A 23,975-nucleotide genomic window follows, 5' to 3' on the forward strand; every position below is an offset into this window, starting at 1 on the left:
TTCATCCCGTCAACATGGAGCCTGACACGGGGCTCAAAACCACGAACCATGAAATCATACCTAAGCCATAATCAAAAGCCAGACACTTAACTGAATGAGTCACCCAGGTATTCCGATTAACAATTTTTTAAAAAGAATATTAATATTTGGAATCCTATAGAAAGAAAGGAAGGAAGGAAGGAAGGGAGGGAGGGAGGAAGGAAGGAAGGAAGAAAGGAAGAAAGGAAGAAACAAGGAAAGAAAGAAGGAAGGAAGGAAAGAAAGAAAGAAGGAAAAGTATTAGAAGACCTCAATTCTTATTATTTTTTCATTGAATTTGACTTTTTTGAACAATACATTTTAAGGATATTATTTAGTGAGTATTTCAATCATTCAAAATATAGGATTAGATGCTTAGTTACAATTTTCATGAAATCATGAAACTGTATTTTATAGATTCTATTATTTTTCCAAGTTTGCCAAAGAGGATAGAAAATCTTAGAAAAACTAAGTAATGTAGTTATCATTGCTTACCTTAAAAGATTTAAATCTTAACCTTCAACTTTTTCTGACTTCAAAAACCCATGCTCTTATCTTATTTCCCTCCATCTTGATGGAAGCCAGCAATTTCAGTAATGGATTGCCATGTTTATCAAATCTCTTCTTTTTTCAGAAAAACTCGATTTGTTTCAGTTAAACAATATGCATATCTGTACAGGGTAACAATGTTCAGTGATTTTTAGACATCATTTTATCAGCAAGTATACTGTGAACTTTTCAAGGACATGGATTCTAATTTAATCTTCTTTATATTCTTGATATCTATATTATAGGGCCAGCCACACAGGTTTTAGATTAAGATGTATCAATTTCCTGATTGAAATAATTTAAGTAAGTTTTACTGCTTAAACTGTATTACTTTATAATAATCTTTAGAAGAATTATCTATATATTTGCATTAGGTTCAAAATAATCCAGAGAGTATATCTTGTGTTTTTTATTGGGTGTGTGTGTTTGTGTGTATAGTATAAAGTTGTATATATTTTAAATATACAGTTTTACAATTTTGAAGCCATAAGATATGCTCGATTTTTCACTAATTCAAAATACATAATTAATTTAATTATATAGCTTTCTTTAGTACTTTTTATAATTTCTTTAGTACTTGCCTTTGCATTGGAAAACAAATCAAATTGATTTTTAAAAGGTTTACATTCCTAATATATGTTTAATTATCTCTGTCAGAGGTAACTGAGCCTACAGTATAGTTTTTTGCTACCAAATGAATATTATAATCTGATGTAACTACTCCAAAATTATTAAAGCTACAGTGATAAATAATAGAGTGAAATCTGAGGTATTAATTTGTACCAGGAAATTTGTCTCCTGATAAATATGTAACAGTTTTTATGGATTGGCTAGTATATACTAATCAGTATCTTTTCGCACTTTTAGTACATGGCTTTACTTCCATAAAATGAATATTCTAAACATAATTACTTACACTAATTAAAAAATGATCAAGAAGAGAGAAATTTATATTAACATAATAAAACTTAAAATGTTTAAACTTAAGCTAACTTAAATTTAAATTTAAGATAAAAAAATTAATTTTACTTAAAAGAATTACTGTGAAGAAAACAAAAAACTATATGGAGTTCCAAGCTTCATATACTAGCATACCAAGTCTTTGATTCATGAAAGAGGCCACATAGGAAAAGGTGCCATAACAAAAAATTTTACTGCTATTTCAGGCATCTGAGGCCTGTACTATCCCAAGTTCTGTTAAATATAATAAATCTGAGAAAATGCTGTGTCAAAAATAAGAGAAAACAACAAAGGCTTAATACATTCCACAAGATAGAGATTTTTAAGTTAAGTGATGCAGGGGGATGAAAAAGGAATGTGGAGAACTGGTAATACCCAATGAATGACATTCACTCATTAATAATTAGGCAAAAAGGTATGAAAAAGATGCAGTTTCAAATATGTTGAGGCACACAATTTCCTGATAGAAACCACAAACTGAAAATGCCATGGTAGAAACTCATGTGTAGAATTAAGGGATAACTGGAGGATTGAGGGGAAGGAGCCAAGATGGTGGAGAAGTAGGGGGATCTGTACTTCCTGCCTGCATCTCTCAAACAAAAAAGGTCTGAAGCCATATGACTCTGAACCCCAAGAGTTGGGAGAAAAGGAGACCTAGTCTACTAGGGAGACAGCCTCATAGGGCTTTCAGAGAAAGATCTCATCTCTAACTGTGGAGCTTTCTTTGGACTGGGTGCCAGGGTACTGGGGGACAAAAGAAGTTCCCTCTGGGTTAGACTATACCCCAGAGGCGCAGTCGGCATCAGGAGGAACTGGTTCCCTGTTCTGAATTGCCATGGCTCCCATGATGATATTTCGGGCAGCATCATTAATGCGGACAGAGTGAGAGCTTGGAACGTGGCTGGGCCTGGGGCATAGGAGATGGCCCACTTTGGTGGCGCCCTCCAAATGAGTGATTTGAGATACCTGGTTCAAGGAGAAGGGACTGGGTGGTCACCATTTTTCTCCCCACAACCACCACCAAGGTGGTGTCTCAGGGATTGGCCCACGTGACCCACACAGGACAGCCTACACCAAACCAAGCTCATCTGAGCTGAGTAGCTGTTGGGAGCTGGTAGATGCTGTGTAAATAGACAGCCCCCTCTCCCAGCACAACACTGCTGCATTGCTGTGGTTAACTTTAGATCAATTCTTGCTATTTAGATATATTCTCCCTTTTCTCATTCTTATCTCTCCCCTCCTCTGGGCTGGTCACTCTGGTTATAGGTTTGCTTAAACAGACATATCTAGTGTTTATTTTATTTTTGAGAGAGACAGAGAGACAGAGTGTGAACTGGAGAGGAGTAGAGAGAGGGAGAGACACAGGATCCGAAGGAGACTCCAGGCTTTGAGCTGTCAGCACAGAGCCTGAGGCAGGGCTCAAACTCACAAAATGCGAGATCATGACCTGAGCCAAAGCTGGCACTCAACTGACTGAGTCACCCAGGTGCCCCTAAACAGACATATTTAATTCATGCTCTCAGTGCATGTTCTTACACCTCCTTCTTTACCTTTATTTCTCTCTCTGGAATAATCAGCCTATATAATTTCTCTGGTTAACATTATCTTCATTTATTTCTCTACACCAACTGCCATATTCTTTTTATTCCTCTACGGATTAAGCCTATTAATCTCTCTGCCTGGTCAGTGTTCATTTTCTCTTTCTCTCTTTCTCCACACCCCTGTCATTTCTCTCTTTGTATATGCTCTTCTATCAGCACTGCCTCCACCTGCTCTTTATTTGTAGCTAAGATTTCTTGTTTTATGCTTTTAGACTGTTCTTTGTTTTGTTTTTATTTTTTTTAATTTTTTAAAATTTTTCTCTGTTTGCTTGTTTGCTGTGACTCTTGAATCGATCTTCTGCATGACACATCATAATGAAACTGGCAAAATGTAAGAAGAAAGAGAGAATTCTGAAAGCAGCTAGGGATAAACAGACCTTAACATACAAAGGTAGTAGACCTATCAAGGTGGAAGCAAACCTATCTACTGAAACTTGGCAGGCAAGTTACACTGAATGTAAATGGACTAAATGTTCCAATCAAAAACAAAGGGTATCAGAATGGATTAAAAACAAGATCCATCTACTTATTGTCTACAAGAGACTCATTTTAGACCTGAAGACACCTTCAGGTTGAAATTAAGGGGATGAAGAAATAGCTGTCATGCTGCTGGAAGTCAAAAGAAAACTGGAGTAGCCATACTTGTATCTGACAAACTGGACTTTAAAGTAAAGGCAGTAACATGAGATGAAAAAGGGCATTATATAATAATTACAAGGTCTATCCATCAGGAAAAGCTAACAATTATAAATGTCTATACACCAAATTTGAAAGCATCCAAATACATAAAACAATTAATCACAAACATAAGAAATCTTATTGATAAGAATGTGGTAACTGTAGGGGACTTTAATACTCCACTTGCAGCAATGGATAGATCAACTAGACAGAAAATCACTAAAGACACAATGGACTTGAATGACACATTGGACCAGATGGATTTGACAGATATATTTAGAGCTCTACATCCTGAGGCTATGGAATTAACTTTCTTCTCAAGTACGCATGGCGCATTCTCCAAGATAGATAACATACTGGGACATACAGCAACCCTCAATAAATATAAAAGAATTGAGATCATACCATGCATACTTTCCAATCATAACGCTATGAAACTTGAAATCAACCACAGGAAAAAATCTGGAAAACCTCCAAAAACCTGGAGGTTAAAGAACACTCTACTAAAGAATGAATGGGTCAACCAGTCAATTAGAGAAGAAATTTTAAAATATATGGAAACAAATGAAAATGTAAACACAACAATCCAAACCGTTTGGGATGTAGGAAAGGCAGTCCTAAGAGGAAAATATATTGCAGTCCAGATCTATCTCAAGAAACTAGAAAAAGCACAAATACAAAATCTAACAGTGAACCTAATGGAGCTAGAAGGAAAGCAGCAAGAACACCCCAAACCCAGCCAAAGAAGAGAAATAATAAAGGTCAGGGCAGAAATACACAATATAGAATCAAAAAAAAAAAAAAAAAAAAAAAAACACAGCTGAGTAGATCAATGAAACCAAGAGTTGTTTTGTTTCTTTTTTGAAAAAAATAAACAAAATTGTTACATCTCTAGCCAGGCTTCTCAAAAAGAAAAAAGAGAGCAGCGAAATAGACAAAAATCACAAATGAAAATGGCCTTATTACAACCAATCCCTCAAAAATAAAAAATTATCAGGTCATACTATGAAAAATTATATGCCAACAAACTGGAGAACCTAGTAGAAATGGACAAATTCCGGGGCACCTGGGTGGCGTGGTAGGTTGAGCGTCGGGCTTCAGCTTAGGTCGTGATCTCACTGTTCATGGGTTCAAGCCCCGCGTCGGGCTCTGTGCTGACAGCCAGCTCAGAGTCTGGAGCCTGTCTTCGGGTTCTATGTCTCCCTCTGTCTCTGACCCTTCCCTGATCATGCTGTCTCTCTCTCTCAGAAATAAATAAAAATCATTTAAAAGAAAAAAAAATGGACAAATTCCTAAACACACACGTACTACCAAAACTTAAATGGGAAGCGAGAAAATCTGAACAGACACATAACTAGTGAAGAAATTGAATCAGTTACCAAAAATCTACCAACAAATAAGAGCCCAGGTCCAGATGGCTTCCCTGGGGAATTCTACCAGACATTTTTTTTTAATAGTTTATTGTCAAGTTGGTTTCCATATAACACCCAGTGCTCATCCCCACAAGGGCCCTCCTCCATGCCCATCACAACCCTCCTGCTCCCCCCCACCCCATCTGCCCTCAGTTTGTTCTCAGCATTCAAGAGTCTCTCATGGTTTGCCTCCCTTCCTCTCCCTCACTATTTTTCCCCTTCTCCCCAATGGTCCTTCGTTAGGTTCCTCCTAATCCTCCTATACGTGCAAACATATGATATTTGTCCTTCTCTGCCTGACTTATTTTGCTCAGCATAACACCCTCAAGGTCCATCCACGTTGCTACACATGGTCAGATTTCATTCTTTCTCATTGCCATGTAGTATTCCATCATATAGATAAACCACATCTTCTTGATCCATTCGTCCGTTGATGGACACTTAAGCTCTTTCCCAGTCTGGCTATTGTTGAGAGTGCTGCTATGAAGATTGGGGTGCATGTGCCCCTGTGCATCAGCACTCCCGTATCCCTTGGGTAAATTCCCAGCAGTGCTATTGGTGGGTCATAAGAGAGTTCTATTGTTCATTTTTTGAGGAACCTCCACACTGTTTGCCAGAGTGGCTGCACCAGTTTACATTCCCACCAACAGTGTAGGAGGATGCCCGTTTCTCCACATCCTCGCCATCATCTAGAGTCCTCTGATTTGCTCATTTTAGCCACTCTGACTGGCATGAGGTGATATCTCAGTGTGGTTTTTGGTGCAATTATGAATGGGATCAGTTTCTTGATATCTCTTTCTTTTGCTTCATTATTGGTGTATAAAAATGCAACCGATTTCTGTATATTGATTTTGTACCCTGTGACATTGCTGAATTCATGGATCAGTTCTAGCAGACTTTTGGTGGAGTCTGGCTGGTTTTCTCTGTAGAGTATCATGTCATCTGGGAAAAGTGAGAGTTTGACTTGTTCTTTGCCAATTCTGATGCTTTTGATTTCCTTTTGTTGTCTGATTGCTGATGCTAGGACTTCCAGCACTATGTTAAACAACAGTGGTGACAGTGGACATTTCTGTCGTGGTCCACATCTCAGGGGGAAAGCTCTCAGTTTTTCCCCATTGAGGATGATATTATCTGTGGGCTTCTCAAAAATGGCTTTGATGATGCTTAAGTAGATTCCTTCTATCCCGACTTTCTCAGGGGTCTTTATTAAGAAAGGATGTTGTATTTTGTCAGATACTTTTTCTACATCTATCAACAGGATCAAATGATTTTTATATTTTCTTTTGTTAATTTGATGTATTACATTGACTGATTTGCGAATATTGAACCAGCCCTGTAACCCAGGGATGAATCCCCCTCGATCATGATGGATAATTCTTTTCATATGCAGTTGATTTTTATTTGTTAGTATCTTGTTGAGGATCTTTGCATCTATATTCATCAGGGATATTGGGCTGTAATTGTTTTTTTTCTGGGTCTGTGGTTTGGGAATCAAAGTGATGCTGGCTTTGTGGAATGAGTCTGGAAGTTTTCCTTCCATTTCTGTTTTATTGAACAGCTTGAGAAGAATGAGTATAAACTCTGATTTAAGTGTCTGGTAGAGAATACTCAAAGTAATATTGAAGAAGAAAACCAAAACGGGAGACATCACCATCCCAGACTTTAGCCTCTACTACAAAGCTGTCGTCATCAAGACAGTATGGTATTGGCACAAAAACAGACACATAGACCAATGGAATAGAATAGAGAACTCAGAATTGGACCCACAAATGTATGGCCAGGTAATTTTTGACAAAGCTGGAAAGAGTATCCAATCGTTAAAAGACACATTCTTTAACAGATGGTGCTGGGAGAACTGGACAGCCACCTGCAGACAAAAATAAATTCACACACAAAAATAAACTCAAAATGGATAATTGACCTGAATATGAGATAAGAAGCCATCAAAAGCCTAGAGGAGAAAGCAGGAAACAACCTCCCTGACCTCAACCACAGCAATTTCTTACTTGACACATCCCCAAAGGCAAGGGAATCAAGAGTAAAAATGAACTATTGGGACCTCATCAAGATAAAAAGCTTCTGTATGGCAAAGGAAACAATCAACCAAACTAATAGGCAACGGACAGAATGGGAAAAGATAGTTGCAAATGACATATCGGATAAAGGGCTAGTATCCAAAATCTACACGGAACTCATCAAACTCCACACCTGAAAAACAAACAATGTAGTGAAGAGTTGGGCAGAAGACATGAAAAGACACTTCTCCAAAGAAGACCTCCAGATGGTCAACAGACACATGAAATGATGCTCAGCATCCCTCATCATCAGGGAAATACAAATCAAAGCCACACTGAGATATCACCTTGTGCCAGTCAGGGTGGCTAAAATGAACAAATCAGGAGACTATATAGATGCTGGTGAAGATGTGGAGAAAATGGGCACCCTTTTACACTGTTGGTGGGAATGTAAACTGGTGTAGCCATTCTGGAAAAATGTGGAGGTTCCTCAAAAAATTAGCAATAGAATTCCTCTTTGACCCAGCAATAGCACTGCTGGGAATTTACCCAAGGGATACGGGAGTGCTGATGCATAGGGACACATGCACCCCATTGTTCATAGCAGCACTTTCCACAATAGCCAAATCATGAGAAAGAGCCTAAATGTCCATCAATGAATGAATGCATCAAGAAGATGTGGTTTATCTATACAATGGAATACTACATGGCAATGAGAAAGAATTAAAACTGGCCATTTGTAGAAATGTGAATGGAAATCAAGGGTATTATGCTAAGTGAAATAAGTCATGCAGAGAAAGACAGATACCATATGTTTTCACTTATATGTGGAACAGGAGGAACTTAACAGGGGACCATATGGAAGGGGAAGGGGAAAATAGTTAAGGAGAGATAGGGAAGCAAACCACAAGAGACTGTTAATTACTGATAACAAACTGAGGGTTGATGGGGGTGGGAGAGAGGGGGAAATGGGTGATCGGCATGGAGGAAAGTACTTGTTGGCATGAGCACTGTCTAAAAGAAATCTAATTAATTTATTTATTAATGAAATAAGTTTAGAATTTATAGTTTGCTTAAGATTGATCATGGTAGGTGTGCCTGGTTGGCTCAGTTGGTTCAACATCCAACCTCAGCTGTGGTCATGATCTGATGGTTAGGGAGTTTGAGTTTGCATTGGGTTCTGTCCTGAGGGCTCAGTGCCTGGAGCCTGCTTCAGATTCTGTGGCACTCTTTCTCTTTCCCCCCCTCCCCAACTCACTCTCTCTCTCTCAAGAAGAAATAAACAATAAAAAACTAAAACAAAAAGGTGGCTCAATGGGAAAAATGATTTTAAACATTCTGCAATAAAAAAGAACATCCTTGAGATTTAGGAAGATGATCCTTCTTACAGTTAAGTCCTATAGAATTCTAGTATCAGAAAACTGATTCAGATATTTAGTATATATGCTACAAAAAAGCAACACACACACACACACACACACACACACAAACAATAAAACACAAACAAAACATATGAACAAAGAACAAACAAAAAAACCAATTACATGAAGACAATAGTTTATAAAAAGAGAAAACACAAAAGCAAGACAACTGTGGTACAGAAGATAATGTAAGAATAATATCAAAAGAAAAATCACATCAGAATTAATATAACAAAAAATTAGACCACAGAAAATGGGATCAATAAAATAAAGAATGTCAAGAGAGAAGAAAAAAGATTAAAAATGAGAAAAATTAAACAGAGGAAGATTTCTGCTAAATGTTATTCTTCAAATAAGTTTAATTTAAAAATAAGTGAACTATATAATCAATAGTATAGGAGAAATATTTATGCATCAATTAGAGAATGTTTTTAAGATTCTGTTTAGTTATCTTATTTTATTTTATTTATTTTAAGAGAGAGCAAGCAGGGGAGGGTAAGAGAGAAAGGAAGGGAGAGAATCCAAGCAGGTTCTGTGCTGTCAGCTCAGAGCCCAATGTGGGACTCAAACTCACAAATCATGAGATCAAGACCTGAAGCAAAATCAAGAGTCAAATGCTTAGCCAACTGAGCCACTCGGGTGCCCCTATGATTTTCAGTAATGTCTACAACCAACATAGGGCTTGAACTCAAAACTCTAAGATCAAGAGTCACATGCTTTACCAACTGACCCAGAACAGTGCCCATCAAGTGGAGAATTTTGTGTGTGGATTCACAGTTTGGGATAAGAAGCAAATTAAGATATAACTAAATACCACAACCTAAATATATTGTGGGGGTTGAAGATAAACGAAAACTCATGGATAGAAAAATAAAATAAAATAAAAATAAGGGCACCTGGGTAGCTCTGTTGCCTAAGCTTCCTACTGACGCTTGATTTCTCCACAGGCCATGATCTCACAATTCATAAGATGGAGCCCTGAGGGCTCTATGCTGACAGCATGAAGCCTGCTTGGGATTCTCTCTCTCCCTCTCTCCCTCTCTTTCTGCCCCTCCCCCTGCTCCTGCACATGTACATTCTCTCTCTCAAAATAAGTAAATAAACATTTTGAAAAATGAAACAAAACATAATAACCCCCCACATACACAAACACTTCCACTCTTAACCTAATGTATTAGAATTTGACACTCTCATTTATTTTTAAAAATTTTTTTAATGTTTTATTTATTTTTTGAAGAGAGAGAGAGAGACAGCATGAGGAGGGGAGGGTCAGAGAGAGAGGGAGACACAGAATATGAAACAGGCTCCAGGCTCTGAGCTAGCTGTCAGCACAGAGCCCACCGCGGGGCTGGAACCCACAAACCGTGAGATCATGACCTGAACCAAACTCGGACGCTTAACTGACTAACAGGCGCTCTGACACTCTCATTTAATGTTCATTATAAGAGCAATGAATTTGCCTCCTTGTTTAATTTATTCTTGAATAGTTTCGGAGGTCACACACCCAAGTGTGTAATGGATTGACCTGAAAGAGGCAGGTAAATTACACTGCACAGAAATCCACCTCAGATAGCTTAACCCCAGATAAATTTTATCCTAGCTTCTAGAGATGAAACCCAAGTGAGAATGGAATGTCCCTGACCCAATTCTTCTAGGTTTTCTGTTCGATCTTTCTTCTGATTATCTTGCTTTTGTTTCTCCTTTGTTTACAGTCAGTAAATTATTCCTTAGTGATAGCAACAATTACTGGGTTATTTGTATGGTTTAAACCATTTGATAAACAGTAACTATCTGTTCTCTATCGGCTAAGAGATATCGGAAAATCTGGCTTGTAGTCTTTACTTGATTTATTTGTCAGTATTTTAGCTCCTGTCAATTAAGAATGTAATGTTCACAGTAATGAACAGCTCTTTGATATCTAGAATAATGAATTTCTGTTTTTTTTCTTTATTCTCCCATTGTCTAAAGTTACAGATATGAAACTGTAAGTGTTCTATGTGTCTGCAATACAGAAAGCCATTACCTCTTATTGTGCAAATTTGTAATATTTTGGTCTATCTTCAAGTAATATTAATAAATTTAAAATCTCTAAAGTAAACATTATCTGGTTGGCTTGGAGAAATAAGTAAGCACACATATTTTTTCTAAAATTATCAAAAGACAAGAAATTAAACCTTTAGTATATTAAGGACTATAGACTTGAAAATAATTTTATTACTACAGAAACTAATTGTAGATACTTTATGAATCTATTTCACATAATTAAAATGAATTTTTAGTAAACTAGACTAATTTGATAATTTTGGTATTTATTTTTATTTATTTAAAAATTTTTAATCTTTACTTATTTGTGTGAGCGAGACAGACAGACAGACAGAGTGGGACCAGGAGAGGAATAGAGAGAGAGGGAGACACAGAAACCAAATCGGGCTCCAGTCTCCAAGTTGTCAGAGCACTAGGTGGAGTTCAAACTCACAAACTGCAAGATCATGACCCGAGGTGAATTTGGACACTTAATTGACTGAGCTATCCAGGTGCCCTAATAATTTTGGTATTTTTAAAAAACCTATGTTTTCTCTAATGTATCAGTATGAAGTATTGTACAAACATACATTTTATTGTACCTCTTTTTAGCTTTTCTAAGTTTATAAGACATTGGTCAAATAAGTTAACATTATTTCTATATCATTGTTAAGATTATTTTAGCTCCTGTGTATCTCAGTCAGTTGAGTGTCCAACTATTGATTTAGGCTCAGGTCATAATCTCACATTTGTGAGATGGAGTCCCAAGTTGGGCTCTGTTCTGGGAGTGGAGCTTGCTTGGGATTTTCTCTCTCCCTCCCTCCCTCCCTCTGCCTTTCACTCAAAAAAAATTATTTCAACAGTATAATATTTTATAATATAACAACTTGCTTATAATTTCCAATATATTTAGATAACTTAAAACCTGGATTGATAAATTGCATTTAATTAATAATCATTGAATAAATAGTTTCTAATAAAGAGGATTCTGAAACATTCAATATAAAACAGATTTAGGCTTATATACTTTGACCTCCTCTTTTTATATTCTATAGAAAGATTATATCTTTTGGTCTTATTACTGATGTTTATTTTTTCCAGATGAGAAAGTTATATGTGGCTGTATGGGTTATGTTATGTGTGTTTGTGACTTTGAATCTGCTAAACGCCTGTGCATGCCAGACAGTTGTGAACTGTTTAAATTTTTTTTTAATGTTTATTTATTTTTGAGAGAAAGAGAGACAGAGAGTGAATGGGGAGGGGCAGAGAGAGAAAGGGAGACACAGAAACTGAAGACAGAGTCCAGACTCTGAGCTGTCAGCACAGAGCCCAACATGGGGATTGAACTCATGAACCATGAGATCATGACCTGACCTGAAGTCAGACACTTAACGGACTGAGCCACCCAGGTGCCCACTCCCCAGTTTTCTCTGTGAAATAGAAGTTAATTACATTGGATAATATGAACTAATATGAATAGGTGGGTCTATACTAAGAGCAATAACCAAAAAATACAACCGTGCACATGTTTTTTTGTTTTTCATGGGAAAAGACGACTTCATTCTATAGCACTGAATCTCAGACATCTTTGATGTCTACCCATTGTTACACTTTTGCACTTAATAAACTCCCTACAGAACTGTGGTCTATGTGGATTACAGCCATCAATGTTTATTGTGGTAAAAAGTAAGCCATAAAAATTTTAAATATATATTTTCCCATTCATCTGAAGATAGCAATGGTGAACATGGTATATCTTAATAAAATAACATCGTGATATTATTGTGGTAATAGTTTTGACTTCATGAATTCCCTGAGGGAAAACTGCTGATCTAAAATAAAGTGTTTTGTTTGTTTCAGAATAATAAGGGATAAAACTTTGTAAGTGACTTTTATCTATTTTATTTACAAGGACTTGGTTTGTAAAGAATAAAATTTGTTAAAATCAAGTAACTTTCACTGAAACTTGATGGGCTTGCCTCCTTGCTTTAGTGATGAATAATATTGACTATAATACATGAGAAATATCTTTATGTTATATGTAATCTGTCTTGCCAGAAACAATTCTGTGTCTTAGAATAAACTTTCGTAGAATGAAATTTTGCTATTTGCAATGACAGGGATGGAAATATGCTTAGCAAAATACGTGAAAGACAAATACTACATGATTTCATTCATATGTGGAATTTAAGAAACAAAAGAGATAAACATGGGGAAGAGAAAGAAAAATAGAGTAAGATAAAAACAACGAAGGAGGAAAATCATAGGAGACTCTTAACTATAGGGAACAAACTGAGGGGTGCTGGAGGGGTGCTGGGTGGGAGAATGGGCTAAATGCGGGATGGGCCTCAAGGAGGGCACTTGTGATGAGCACTGCGTGTTATATGTAAGTGATGAATCACTAAATTCTACTTCTGAAACCAATAACTACACTAAATGTTAACTAACTTAGATTTAAATAAAATCTTTCTTTAATGTTTATTTATTTATTTTGAGAGAAAGTGAGTGAGCAGAGGTGTCCGGAGGGGCAGAGAGAGAGAGAGGAGAGAGAGAGAACACCAAGCAGGCTCTGTACTGTCAATGTAGAGCCTGATGCAGGGCTCCATCTTATAAGCCATGAGATCATGTCTGAGCCAAAAGTGAGTGGGTCACTGAACAAACTGAACCACCAAGGTGCCCCTAAGTAAAATCTTGGAAGAAAAATAAACAATAAACTTTTGTGCTTTATGTTGACCCTTTTCTAGCCTTACTTATTTTAAAAAAGAGGAATACTAATGATTTCTCATGTACAGAGGAGCTGAGGCATGTTCAATTATCTATGCTTATTTTCAAATGTTTTATTACCACTTTATTTCAATAGTTAACATTGTGCTGTTTATTATCCTATCTTAAATTTAAAATTCTCCTTTGACAACTTAAAAAATTTTAAACTGCTCTTCAATATAAAAATAGAATATCCTTTATACAACTCTATTTTTGAAGTATCCTAGAAGAAGGCCCTTAGAAAATCACATTTTTTCACTTTCTAGAAGAGATTTTTGAAATATGATAGTTTGATTTGTTTCTATTGCAAGCATTGCAAGGGAAGAGCTGTCAAATCAGAAGAGGTGCTTTGCCTACCCTAGATCAAACTGTGTTGGTCAAATATTGCTACTATAAGTGTTTCAGAAAGTCTATGTTTCTTTGGAAGTCCTTAAATATTTAAATGTCCTGGGGAGCCTGGGTGGCTCAGCTGGTTATGCATCTGACTTTAGGTCAGGTCATGATTTTGCAGTTCGTGGGTTTGAACACCACACATGGGGGCCCTGTGCTGACAGCTCAGAGACTGGAGCCTCCTTTGATTCTGTGTCTCCCTCTCTCTCTGCCCTTCCCCTGCTCATGCTGTTTCTCTGTCTCTTAAAAATGAATAAATGTTGAAAAAAATTTCAATAAAAAAAAGATTTTAATGTACTTACCAACCATGTTTTTTAATCTCACAGTAAAGGACTAAATGTGTCTATATAATAGTTATTTAGGTACACACCTTGATAGAAAGTTTCACTTTCTTCCATTCTGCTGTTTGTTACCTTGATATATTGACCATAGCCATTAAGTGTCTGTCACCTACAGCTAGTTTTAAATTTACTCTGATTCTGGCCTGACATACCTAAGTTAGAGGCCAGAGTTCTGTGTTCTTAACAAAGAGTGAAAATTATAGAACCTCATGGAAATGTATTGTAGCTTCAAAGAATAGATTATTGGGTACAAACTCCTGAAATCACATAACTTAGAAACTTCTAGATTGTCCTTGTGGACTGAGGCTGGATTTCCAGAAGTCTTCTTAGTCTAGAGAATTCCTGAAAGCAGACTATTCATCCAAGGTTGGAAGAACAAGAATTAATTATATAAAATGGTATAAACTGTGAAGAAAATTTTATTATGGTATTTGTTTGGAACATTGAAATTATTTTAATGTTATTTGTTAGGGTATATATGAGAAATCCATTTCTTTGCCATCTTAAACTCTAGGTAACCCAGAGAAACTTAGTAAACTCTGGTTGTGTAAAGTAAGATATATATTTTTTAATGTTATCTAGTTCTCAGTGACACTTGAGTATTCAGAAGCTAACAGGCCTTCTTAATTTATATGGAAATACATTTATTTCCAAATATTCAGTTACCATTTACTCACATATTTACTAAGACAAATCAAGTGCATAACTGAAATCTTAGCTAAGAAGTTTGTTCATTTAATCAGGTGGAACAGACCACTTTTAAGAAGTAAAGGATGGCTGTACTTAGGGAGCCAATACCTATAGAGCCCTCTCAGGAAAATTGGCTACTCTATGGGTTACGGGGTTCCAGTTTTACTAGTAAGGAAGGTCAGGTATTGGTAGTTCAAGAACTTTGGAGGAGCACCTAGGTGGTTCAGTCGATTAAGCGTCTAACTTCGGCTCTGGTCATGATCTCACAGTTGGTGAGTCTGAGCCCTACATTGGCCTCTGCCCTAACTGTGTGGAGCCTGCCTGGGATTCTCTCTGTCCCTCACCCTACTCTCTCTCTCTGCTTCTCCCCCATTCTCTCTCTCAAACCAACCAACGAACCAATCAACAAACAAACAAATGAACTTTGGAGTTATTAAAAAGAAAAATTCACCCAAATTTATAAATATTGAAAGTAAAATCTTGTAGAGTCTTTTAAGTTTGGTTTCTAGAAAATATCAGAGGCTTTTATGAATCCAATTCAATTTTCTTTATGAAATCTTTTAGATAGTAGTTTATTGGTCAGATTTGTGTCTTGAAGGGTAATTGCTCAATATTATGTGATTCTAGATTTGCAAAGCAAACCCAAGAAAGAATGTACGAATTGGCACCAATTGCCAATTGGTGAAGTGGCATTCCTGTTGTCCTTACATATAAATAATCAGAACATAACAGTGGCAGGATTTTGTTTTGTTTACTGTATCAAGAGTAATTGGGGCACCTGGGTGGCTCAGTCGGTTAAGCATCTGATTTCGGCTCAGGTCATGATCTCATAGTCCATGGGTTCCAGCCCTGCATCAGGCTCTGTGCTGAACGCTTCTTCAGAGCCTTGAGCCTGCTTCAGATTCTGTGTCTCCTTTTCTCTCCCCACTCATGATCTGTGTTACTCTATCTCTCAAAAATAAATAAATAAATGTAAAAATAACTTAAAAAAAAGAGTAGTCTTTGTGATCATTATGATCACAGGTAATAAGACTATTAGGAAAAATGGTAAAACTTTGAAACAGACAAAAACTACCACTGAATTTAATACTGAGTTATTTCCTGAGCCTTATATAATACTGCACACTGTATAATAACGGATGATAATGCACATGATTCTTGCCCATAGTAATGCAAATGGATTTTATACCATGATTTGCAACTGATTTTCACACTGTAAATATTGATAAATTTTACATCTATTTGTAAATTTATTTCAGCATTCTTTTTTGTATAATTGCCTGAAATATCTTACTTGTTCCTTTATTGACTAATTATTTCAAGTTTGACACGAGTTTCTTATTAATAAAAAAGGTGTCATGTATTGCCTTTGATGCAATAAATATCAGAATATATTAATCATGTCATCATTGTTTTAAAAAAAGGAGTATAACCTATCGAATATATTTATGCACCAGTAAGGACAGCAAAAGAATATGCTCAAATTATAGGAAATAAAAAAATGATTCCCAGTGAATATTTTAAAAATTAAATTTTGTTTGGTACAATATTATTCTCAGGAAACAGAGAAATTACTTAAATACCAGAAAATCTAAATTATTCTTTATATAATTGTGCATCTAAATCTAAAGGTGACGGGGCACCTGGGTGGCTCAGTCCTTAAGAGTCTAACTTCAGCTCAGGTCATGTTCATGATCTTGTGGTTCATGGGTTCAAGCCCTGCATCAGGTTCTGTGCTGGCAGCTCAGAGCCTGGAGCCTGTTTCAGATTCTGTCTCTCTCTCTCTGCCCCTCCCTCGCTCGTGCTCTCTCTCTCTCTGTCTCAAAAATAAATAAACAAACAAAATTTTTTTAAGATGTGATAATTACTTTTGAAATTCAATATAAGACTTTCATAACAATTATTCTTTTAAAAAAAATTAATGTTTATTTTGGAGAGAGGGAGACACTGTGTGTGAGTGGGGGAGGTACAGAGAGAGAGGGAAACACAGAACCTGAAGCAGGCTCCAGGCTCTGAGCTGTCAGCAGAGAGCCCAAGTCAGCAGTGTAACCGACTGAGCCACCCAGGCGCCCCAACAATAATCTATTCTAAGATTATAGTTATAGTTAATAAATACTAGAAGAGGGATGAAAAAAATATATTGTGATATATAGAGACTCAAATGACACTGTGGATTTTGACAATAAAAGTGAAGTAATATATTAATAGTCTTAAGAGAATATTAGGTTTGTCAGAAATTTGTATGTGTACATCCCTATAATACTGCATACTACCAGATAAATAAAACATCATCTATATAATTAAATACAGTTAATTTGGAAAAAGTAAAACAAAAAGTGAAAAGAAAAAGTATAGAATAAAAATGCAGCACATTGTCAGGTTGGAAATCACAGTTAATGAGTAAAGGCTTTATTTTTCAATAATGTCTGAGTGCCATTTATAATTTTTTTGTAGAAAAAGTATACCAAATTATCTTAATATAATAAATTGTGCTTTATCATTCTGAAAACTAAGGATACAACTTGTTGTATCACTGTGGGCCTTTCCACTAAGACACACAGATGCTGATAAAACAAAAAAAAGAAAGGGAGACCAGCCTGGAAAATTCCCTGGGCAGACAAAATCAATTAGGTCACACAAACAAAGCTTAATTTAGTTTATTTTCCCAGACTAACTTCACCTGTGTCATTTCCGTCCTTTGAAGAAATCACAAGCACATCAAACCTTTTCCCAAGATTAGTATGAGATAAACACTAAGTCCCTGTCATTTAAGTGAATTCTAATATTATAATCAATCACTGCAAAGATTAAACAGTCACTCCTTTCTCACTAGATAAGCTGCTTTATAACAATATACTCCTGAGCCTCATTCCCTGTTTTGGTTTGAATGCTCCCAGCTAGCAAACTGTCATTTTGGTATTTAGACAATAAACTTTTACTAACTACTTCTTTGGTGATTCATTGATTTTACTTCTGTTATTTCTGAACTTTTAACAACACCAAAAGTTTTATGTATACTAATGCAATATAGCTAAAACAAACAGTACACTTTGGAAAACGTTAAAACTTGTTATAGATGAAGGATGGTAAAGAGGAGGGTTTTTTTTTTTAAGATAAAATCTTGTGTGTTTCACTCATTTTTTGATATTCACACCTTTTTCTCAAAAAGTGCCACTGTATTCTGCTTTTAATGGATTTTATTTATAAACATTATCTTGGTTATTTTTATTCTGGGTGGAATGTCCATTAAATAAATGGTATTTATATTACACTTAAATTTTCACTAGCTTTGCTTCTAGGCAAAAGGTAAAATAAATTCATCATCTTAAAAGTAATATTTACACCATTAACTAAGATATTTGAAAAAGAATAAATGTGGTCTCCACTTTGCACTCCTTTGGAAAGCACACTTAATGTTCTTCTTTGTCATCCCCTTGGAAACTGAGCCTTGTGCCATCTGCAAAATTATTGGAGGCAAATCTGGAGAGCTACAATAACTTTCTCTCAAAATTATTTGTTAAACATTTAAGCTTAAAGCACCAAACCACACACAAGTTGGAAAATGAGAAAGAATATACATTTTCACAAATTTGAAGATATGGAAAAATGTTTGAATACATGATGAAAAGTTGCAATTGTCAATATACAAATGTATCTCTATGTAGTCTCAAATTGCAATTAAAAAGAAAGAGAAATTAAGAAAACAATTCCATTTAAAATTGTACCAGAATAATAAAATACATAGAAATTAACTTAACCAAAGAGGTGAAAGTTTTGTACTGTGAAAACTCTAAAACACTGATAAAAGAAATTGAAGATGATACAAGTGGAGAGGTATTTCATGTTCATGGAATGGAAGAACAAATATATTTTTTAAATTTCTATACTGCCCAAAGCAATCTACAGATTTACTGCAATCCCTATCAAAATATCAACAGTATTTTCACAGAACTAGAATAACTAATCTTAAAATGTGTATGGAACCACAAAAGAACCTGAATAGCCAAAGCAATCTTAAAAAAGAAACAGACTGGATGTATCACAATATAGGACAGATTTCAAGATATACTACAAAACTATAAAAATCAAAACTGTCTAGTATTGGCACAGAAATAGACACACATGTCAATGGAACAGGACAGAAAGTTAAGCATCCGACTTCGGCTCAGGTCATGATCTCACGGTTCGTGGGTTCGAGCCCCGCATCAGGCTCTGTGCTGACAGCTAGCTCAGAGCCTGGAGCCTGTTTCAGATTCTGTATCTCCCTCTCCCTCCACCCTCCCCTGCTCACGCTGTCTCTCTCTCTCTCTCTCTCTCTGTCTCTTTCTGTCTCTCTCTCTCTGAGAAATAAATTTTTAAAAATAAAAAAATATCTAAAACAAACAAACAAACACATGTGACACACACATCAATGGAACAGGACAGAAAAACCAGAGGGCAAAACCCCACAATTATATGGTCAATTAATCTTCAACAAAAAAGGCAAAATATGAAATGGGAAAAATCCTCTTCAACAAATAGTGCAGGGAACATTGGAAAGCTACATGCTAAAAAATAAAACTGGACCCGTTTCTTCTGCCATGCATAAAAGTAAACTAGAAATGGATTAAATACTTAACTGTTAGACCTGAAACCATAAAAATCCTAGAGGAGAACACAGGCAGTAGCAACTTCTACTTTCACACTAGCCATAGCAACCTCTTTCTGGATATGTCTCCTGAGGCAAGGGAACCAAAAGCAAAAATAAACTATTGGAACTACATCGAAATAAAAACCTTTTGCACAGCAAAGGAAACAACCAACAAAATACAAAGATTATCTGTTGACTGTTTGCAAAGGACATATCTGATAAAAGGTTAGTATACAAAATATATAAAGAACTGATTCACCTCAACACCAAAAAACAAAATAAAACAAAACAAATAACCCAGTTAAAATGGGCAGAAGACATGGAAAGACATTTCTCCAAAGAGGACAGATGACGGACATATGAAAAGGTGCTCAACCATTCATCATCCTGGAAATCCAAATTAAAAGCACACTAAGGTGTCACCTCACATCCCACAGAATGGTTAAAATAAAAAACACAAGAAAAGACAAATATTGGCAAAGATGTGGTGGGAAAAAAGAAACCTCATTCTCCACTTTTGATGGAAATGCAAATTGGTGCAGCCACTGTGGAAAAGAGCATGTAGGTTCCTCAAAAAAAGTTAAAAATAGAACTACCATATGATCCAGTAATTAATTCCACTGCTGAGTATTTATCCAAATAACACAAAAACACCTATTCAAAAAGATATATGCACCCCTGTTTATTGCAGCATTATTTACAACAGCCAAATTACTGAAGCATTCCAAGGATCCATGGATAGATGACTGATAAATATGTACACACATACACACACGCCATGGGATGTTACTCAGCCACAAAGAGTAATGAGATCTTGTCAGTTGCAACAACATGGAAAGACCCAAAGAGTATATGGTAAGGAAAATAAGTCAGACAGAGAAAGACAAATACAATATAATCTCACTCATATACTTAATTAAACAAACAAAACAAATGAACAAAGAATATAAGATGCAGACCAAAAATATAGACTCTTAACCGTAGTGAACAAACTGATGGATATTAGAGAGGAGGTGGATGGTGGCATGGATGAAATAGGGTGATGGGAACCGAAAAGTGCACTTACCAGGATAAGCACTAAGTAATGTATAGAAACTAATATAACATTCTATTTTAACTATGCTGGAATTTTAAAAAATAGGCAACCAAAACAAACAAACAAAAGCAAACCCAGAAGCGCTATACATACAGGAATTTTTAAGTCACTTATAACATGTCCCCATGATGGAACTGTATTTAGTTCAAAAACTGTAAATATATACATGTAACAACAAAAATATTAAAATAATGTAATAAAAATATTAGATTACTAAAACAGCGTGTACATAATTATAGAAAATACTATTTCATTAAAGTTTTCTAAGCACACCCACAGGATTTTAAAAATTAAACAGTATTTTCAGGAAGAATGTGAAGCAAGGAAAATAAACTTATTTATTAGGTTTTGGTTTTAGAGAGGTATATAATACCGTCTTTCCAATAATCCCTCCCTGCTTTGTCCCATGATAAGATACTCCCATGGACTAGGCATTTGTCTTGTTGGAAGAGATGTAGGTAATGGCAACTAGATGGTCATTACGCTGTCCTCAGTTCTGTCTGTTCTCTTACCCCTCCCTCAAATGCCTGTTTAGAGTGAGGAAAAGTTTGTTAGAGCACTCTTAACACCTATCAACTGTGTATCACAAAATCAATAACAGTATTATTATTTATTATTGCCCATCCCTTTCTATTTTCAAGCAGGGATGTCCTTTATTTCTTGAAGTAGGACCAAATCTTTAAATCATGTGTATTGCATTTTATTAAGTGCTTTTATCTGAATACACTGCTTATCCTAAAGTTTTTCTTCTGTCATCCTTTAGAATAACTATATAAATTGATATTTCTAATGTTAAACGATCTGCAAATACCAAAATAAATGTTTCTTGGTCAATTTCTATTTTTATTTTTTACACACTATTTGATTTAATCTGTTAATTAGTTAATGTTAAATTTAATCTTTACAATACATAAAAATGAAAATGATCTCAATTATTCTTGTATTGATTTTATATAGGTTGGGCATTAAGTTGAAATATCCTTCATCAACTGACTGAATGAGATTTCTTCATTTTCTTGTTAGATTTTTATACTATGAGAATAGAGAGGACAGAGGTACTAATGATTTTCTTACTAAGGATGGCAGTTTTGGCAAATCAAGTGTTCTTCTGAAGTGATCTCAAAGAGTAATATAAAGTTACTGGAATTTCAGCCTACATGTTAAACCAAAGGATAATCAGTATTTGTACTAAATATAATCCTTATAGTCTTTTACTCCCCTCTTTCTCAAGAGCAGATGATATATTAACCAAACACACTTTTCCCTATATTCTAATTCTCTTACATTTTTTAAAAATATTTTTACTTTTAATAATATATTGATATTTATACTAACATTTTTTTCCAAATGTTTTACCCTTAAAGGTTGGTGTCAACAACAAAAACTTGAAAGGTATTTAACTCTTCTATCTACTAATACCCTATGTATAGTAGAAGATACGTAGTATATAGTTAACAAGAGGAATAAATGAACATTGTCACATCTTCATATTATGCATTTTTTATATCACAAAATGTAATCTATTTAAACATGTAATATGTAAAAATATAAAATAATAATAATACTAAATAAAAATAAATGTGGTATATGCTATTAATGCAAATAATATAAAATTATCTACATAGTGATTTTAATACAAAAATATAACACATTGGTACACACATCACATGTTATAATTTTACATTTCTCTCTTGCCTAAAGAGATTCGTGAAGCACTGCATTTTCAGAAAGCCAAAGGGTATTTAAATTTTACAATGCCTATGTGATTTTTATATTTTGTACCAACATGTATAGTTGGAAAGGCAACTAAAATTTTTATGGAATCAAATAAAACATTATAGCATATGAACATATTTGATTTACATACAACTTTAACTGAAATTTATGAACCAATGAAGCTGATATATACTTACTAAAAAAGAAAATCATTGAGGCATTGTAGTAGCAAGAATACCTTGTTATTTATTTACCCCATAGGTAAAAAAAAATCATTGAAAAAATTACCTTGCAAAAGCATATAATTAAATCTCAGATTCTGAAAATTCATTACATTGTATGAATTGTATGAACATAAAGAGTATGTGATTTGACAAAAGCTTTCCAATGTATGTTGTTAGCTTTTTGTATAAGTATTGAAAGTAGCTAAGTTTTAGTTATTATTTTCTAATTTATGTTGCTTATTGTCATATATGTGTTAAGTATTTAGTTTTTAAAATCAGTTTTATTACAATCAATGTAGACCTCATGAATAGGATCACTGCTTAATTTTATTCAATTATTCTTAGTCTGATATTCTAAGTTTAATTTGATAAATAGTTTTAAATTTCTCCATATTATAATAATCTCTGGTTTTTCTAAAGCATTGTTCATTTTACAGTTCTCTAATGACTAATGACTTGACTGGCTAATTAAGAAGAAAAAAAAAACCCTTGAATTGAATCATACTGCTACTGGGCAGAGTGGAAAGTTTCTGCATATTTTTTGTTTTTCTTCTTTAAAATTTATTATAAATCTTGATTATATTAGCCTTATTATCAATAAAAGGAATTTCATGATTATGTTTTTCTTTATTTTTTTTATTTGCTTAGGGTAAATGTAGAAATATTATAAGTATTCAGGATTCATTCTTTTTCAAAAATATTTACTGATGGCCTGTATTTTGCAAGAAACCTAATAAAAATTTTTTAATGCTTATTTGTTCTTTAGAGAGAGAGACAGAGACAGAGTGTGAGTGGGGGAGAGGCAGAGAGAGAGACACACACACACAGAATCTGAAGCAGGCTTCATCCTCTGAGCTGTCAGCACAGAGCGCAACGCAGAACTCGAGATTACGAACCATGAGATCATGAACTAAGCCTAAACTGGATGCTTAATCAATTGAGCCACCCAGGTGCCCCTGGCCATAAATATTTGTTAATGTATTCAAAATGGCAAGAAACAGGGGTGACAAAACAGAGAAAGTCTCTGTCAAATAAGGGCCCATTAGGGAAAGACAGATGATAAGAAAAAGACAAATACATAGTAAAATTAGTGACTGTGCCTTATTGCATGAATAAAATAAAACAAACTAAAATAAAGCTTGTCTGATTATTAGTGGGAGGATAGTATTTTATATAGTGCCATCTGGTAAGTTCTTTGAGGAAGTGACACGTGACCAGCAGTCCTAATTACAGGACAAAAGAGCTATGGAACAATATGAAGGAAGAGTGTTACTGGTAGTCAGAAACAGATGTATATCTGTCCTGAGTTTGAATGATGGCTGGATGATGTATGGCTAGGTCAGTGATAGGTTGAATATTACTATAAATCCAGGGGAAAACCACTGTTATGATTTAAGAAGTAAAATAATATAACCAGATTTTGTGTAACACAAACAACAACCTGATTAT

At 35.0% G+C, this 23,975-nt stretch overlaps 1 long non-coding RNA gene across 1 annotated transcript in view; it reads left to right on the top strand.

Moving 5' to 3' along the window:
• LOC144216795 (uncharacterized) overlaps positions 1-23,026 on the top strand; it is a 40,958-nt gene extending 17,932 nt beyond the window's left edge. Inside the window, exons 2-3 of the long non-coding RNA XR_013330761.1 lie at positions 21,951-21,978; positions 22,964-23,026. This is a non-coding gene — a long non-coding RNA (uncharacterized LOC144216795). The remainder of the gene's footprint in view (positions 1-21,950; positions 21,979-22,963) is intronic.
• Positions 23,027-23,975: the final 949 nt, after the last annotated feature.

This window comes from Crocuta crocuta, unplaced genomic scaffold, assembly GCF_008692635.1.
Source record: "Crocuta crocuta isolate KB4526 unplaced genomic scaffold, BGI_CrCroc_1.0 scaffold449, whole genome shotgun sequence".
Lineage (NCBI taxonomy): Eukaryota > Metazoa > Chordata > Mammalia > Carnivora > Hyaenidae > Crocuta > Crocuta crocuta.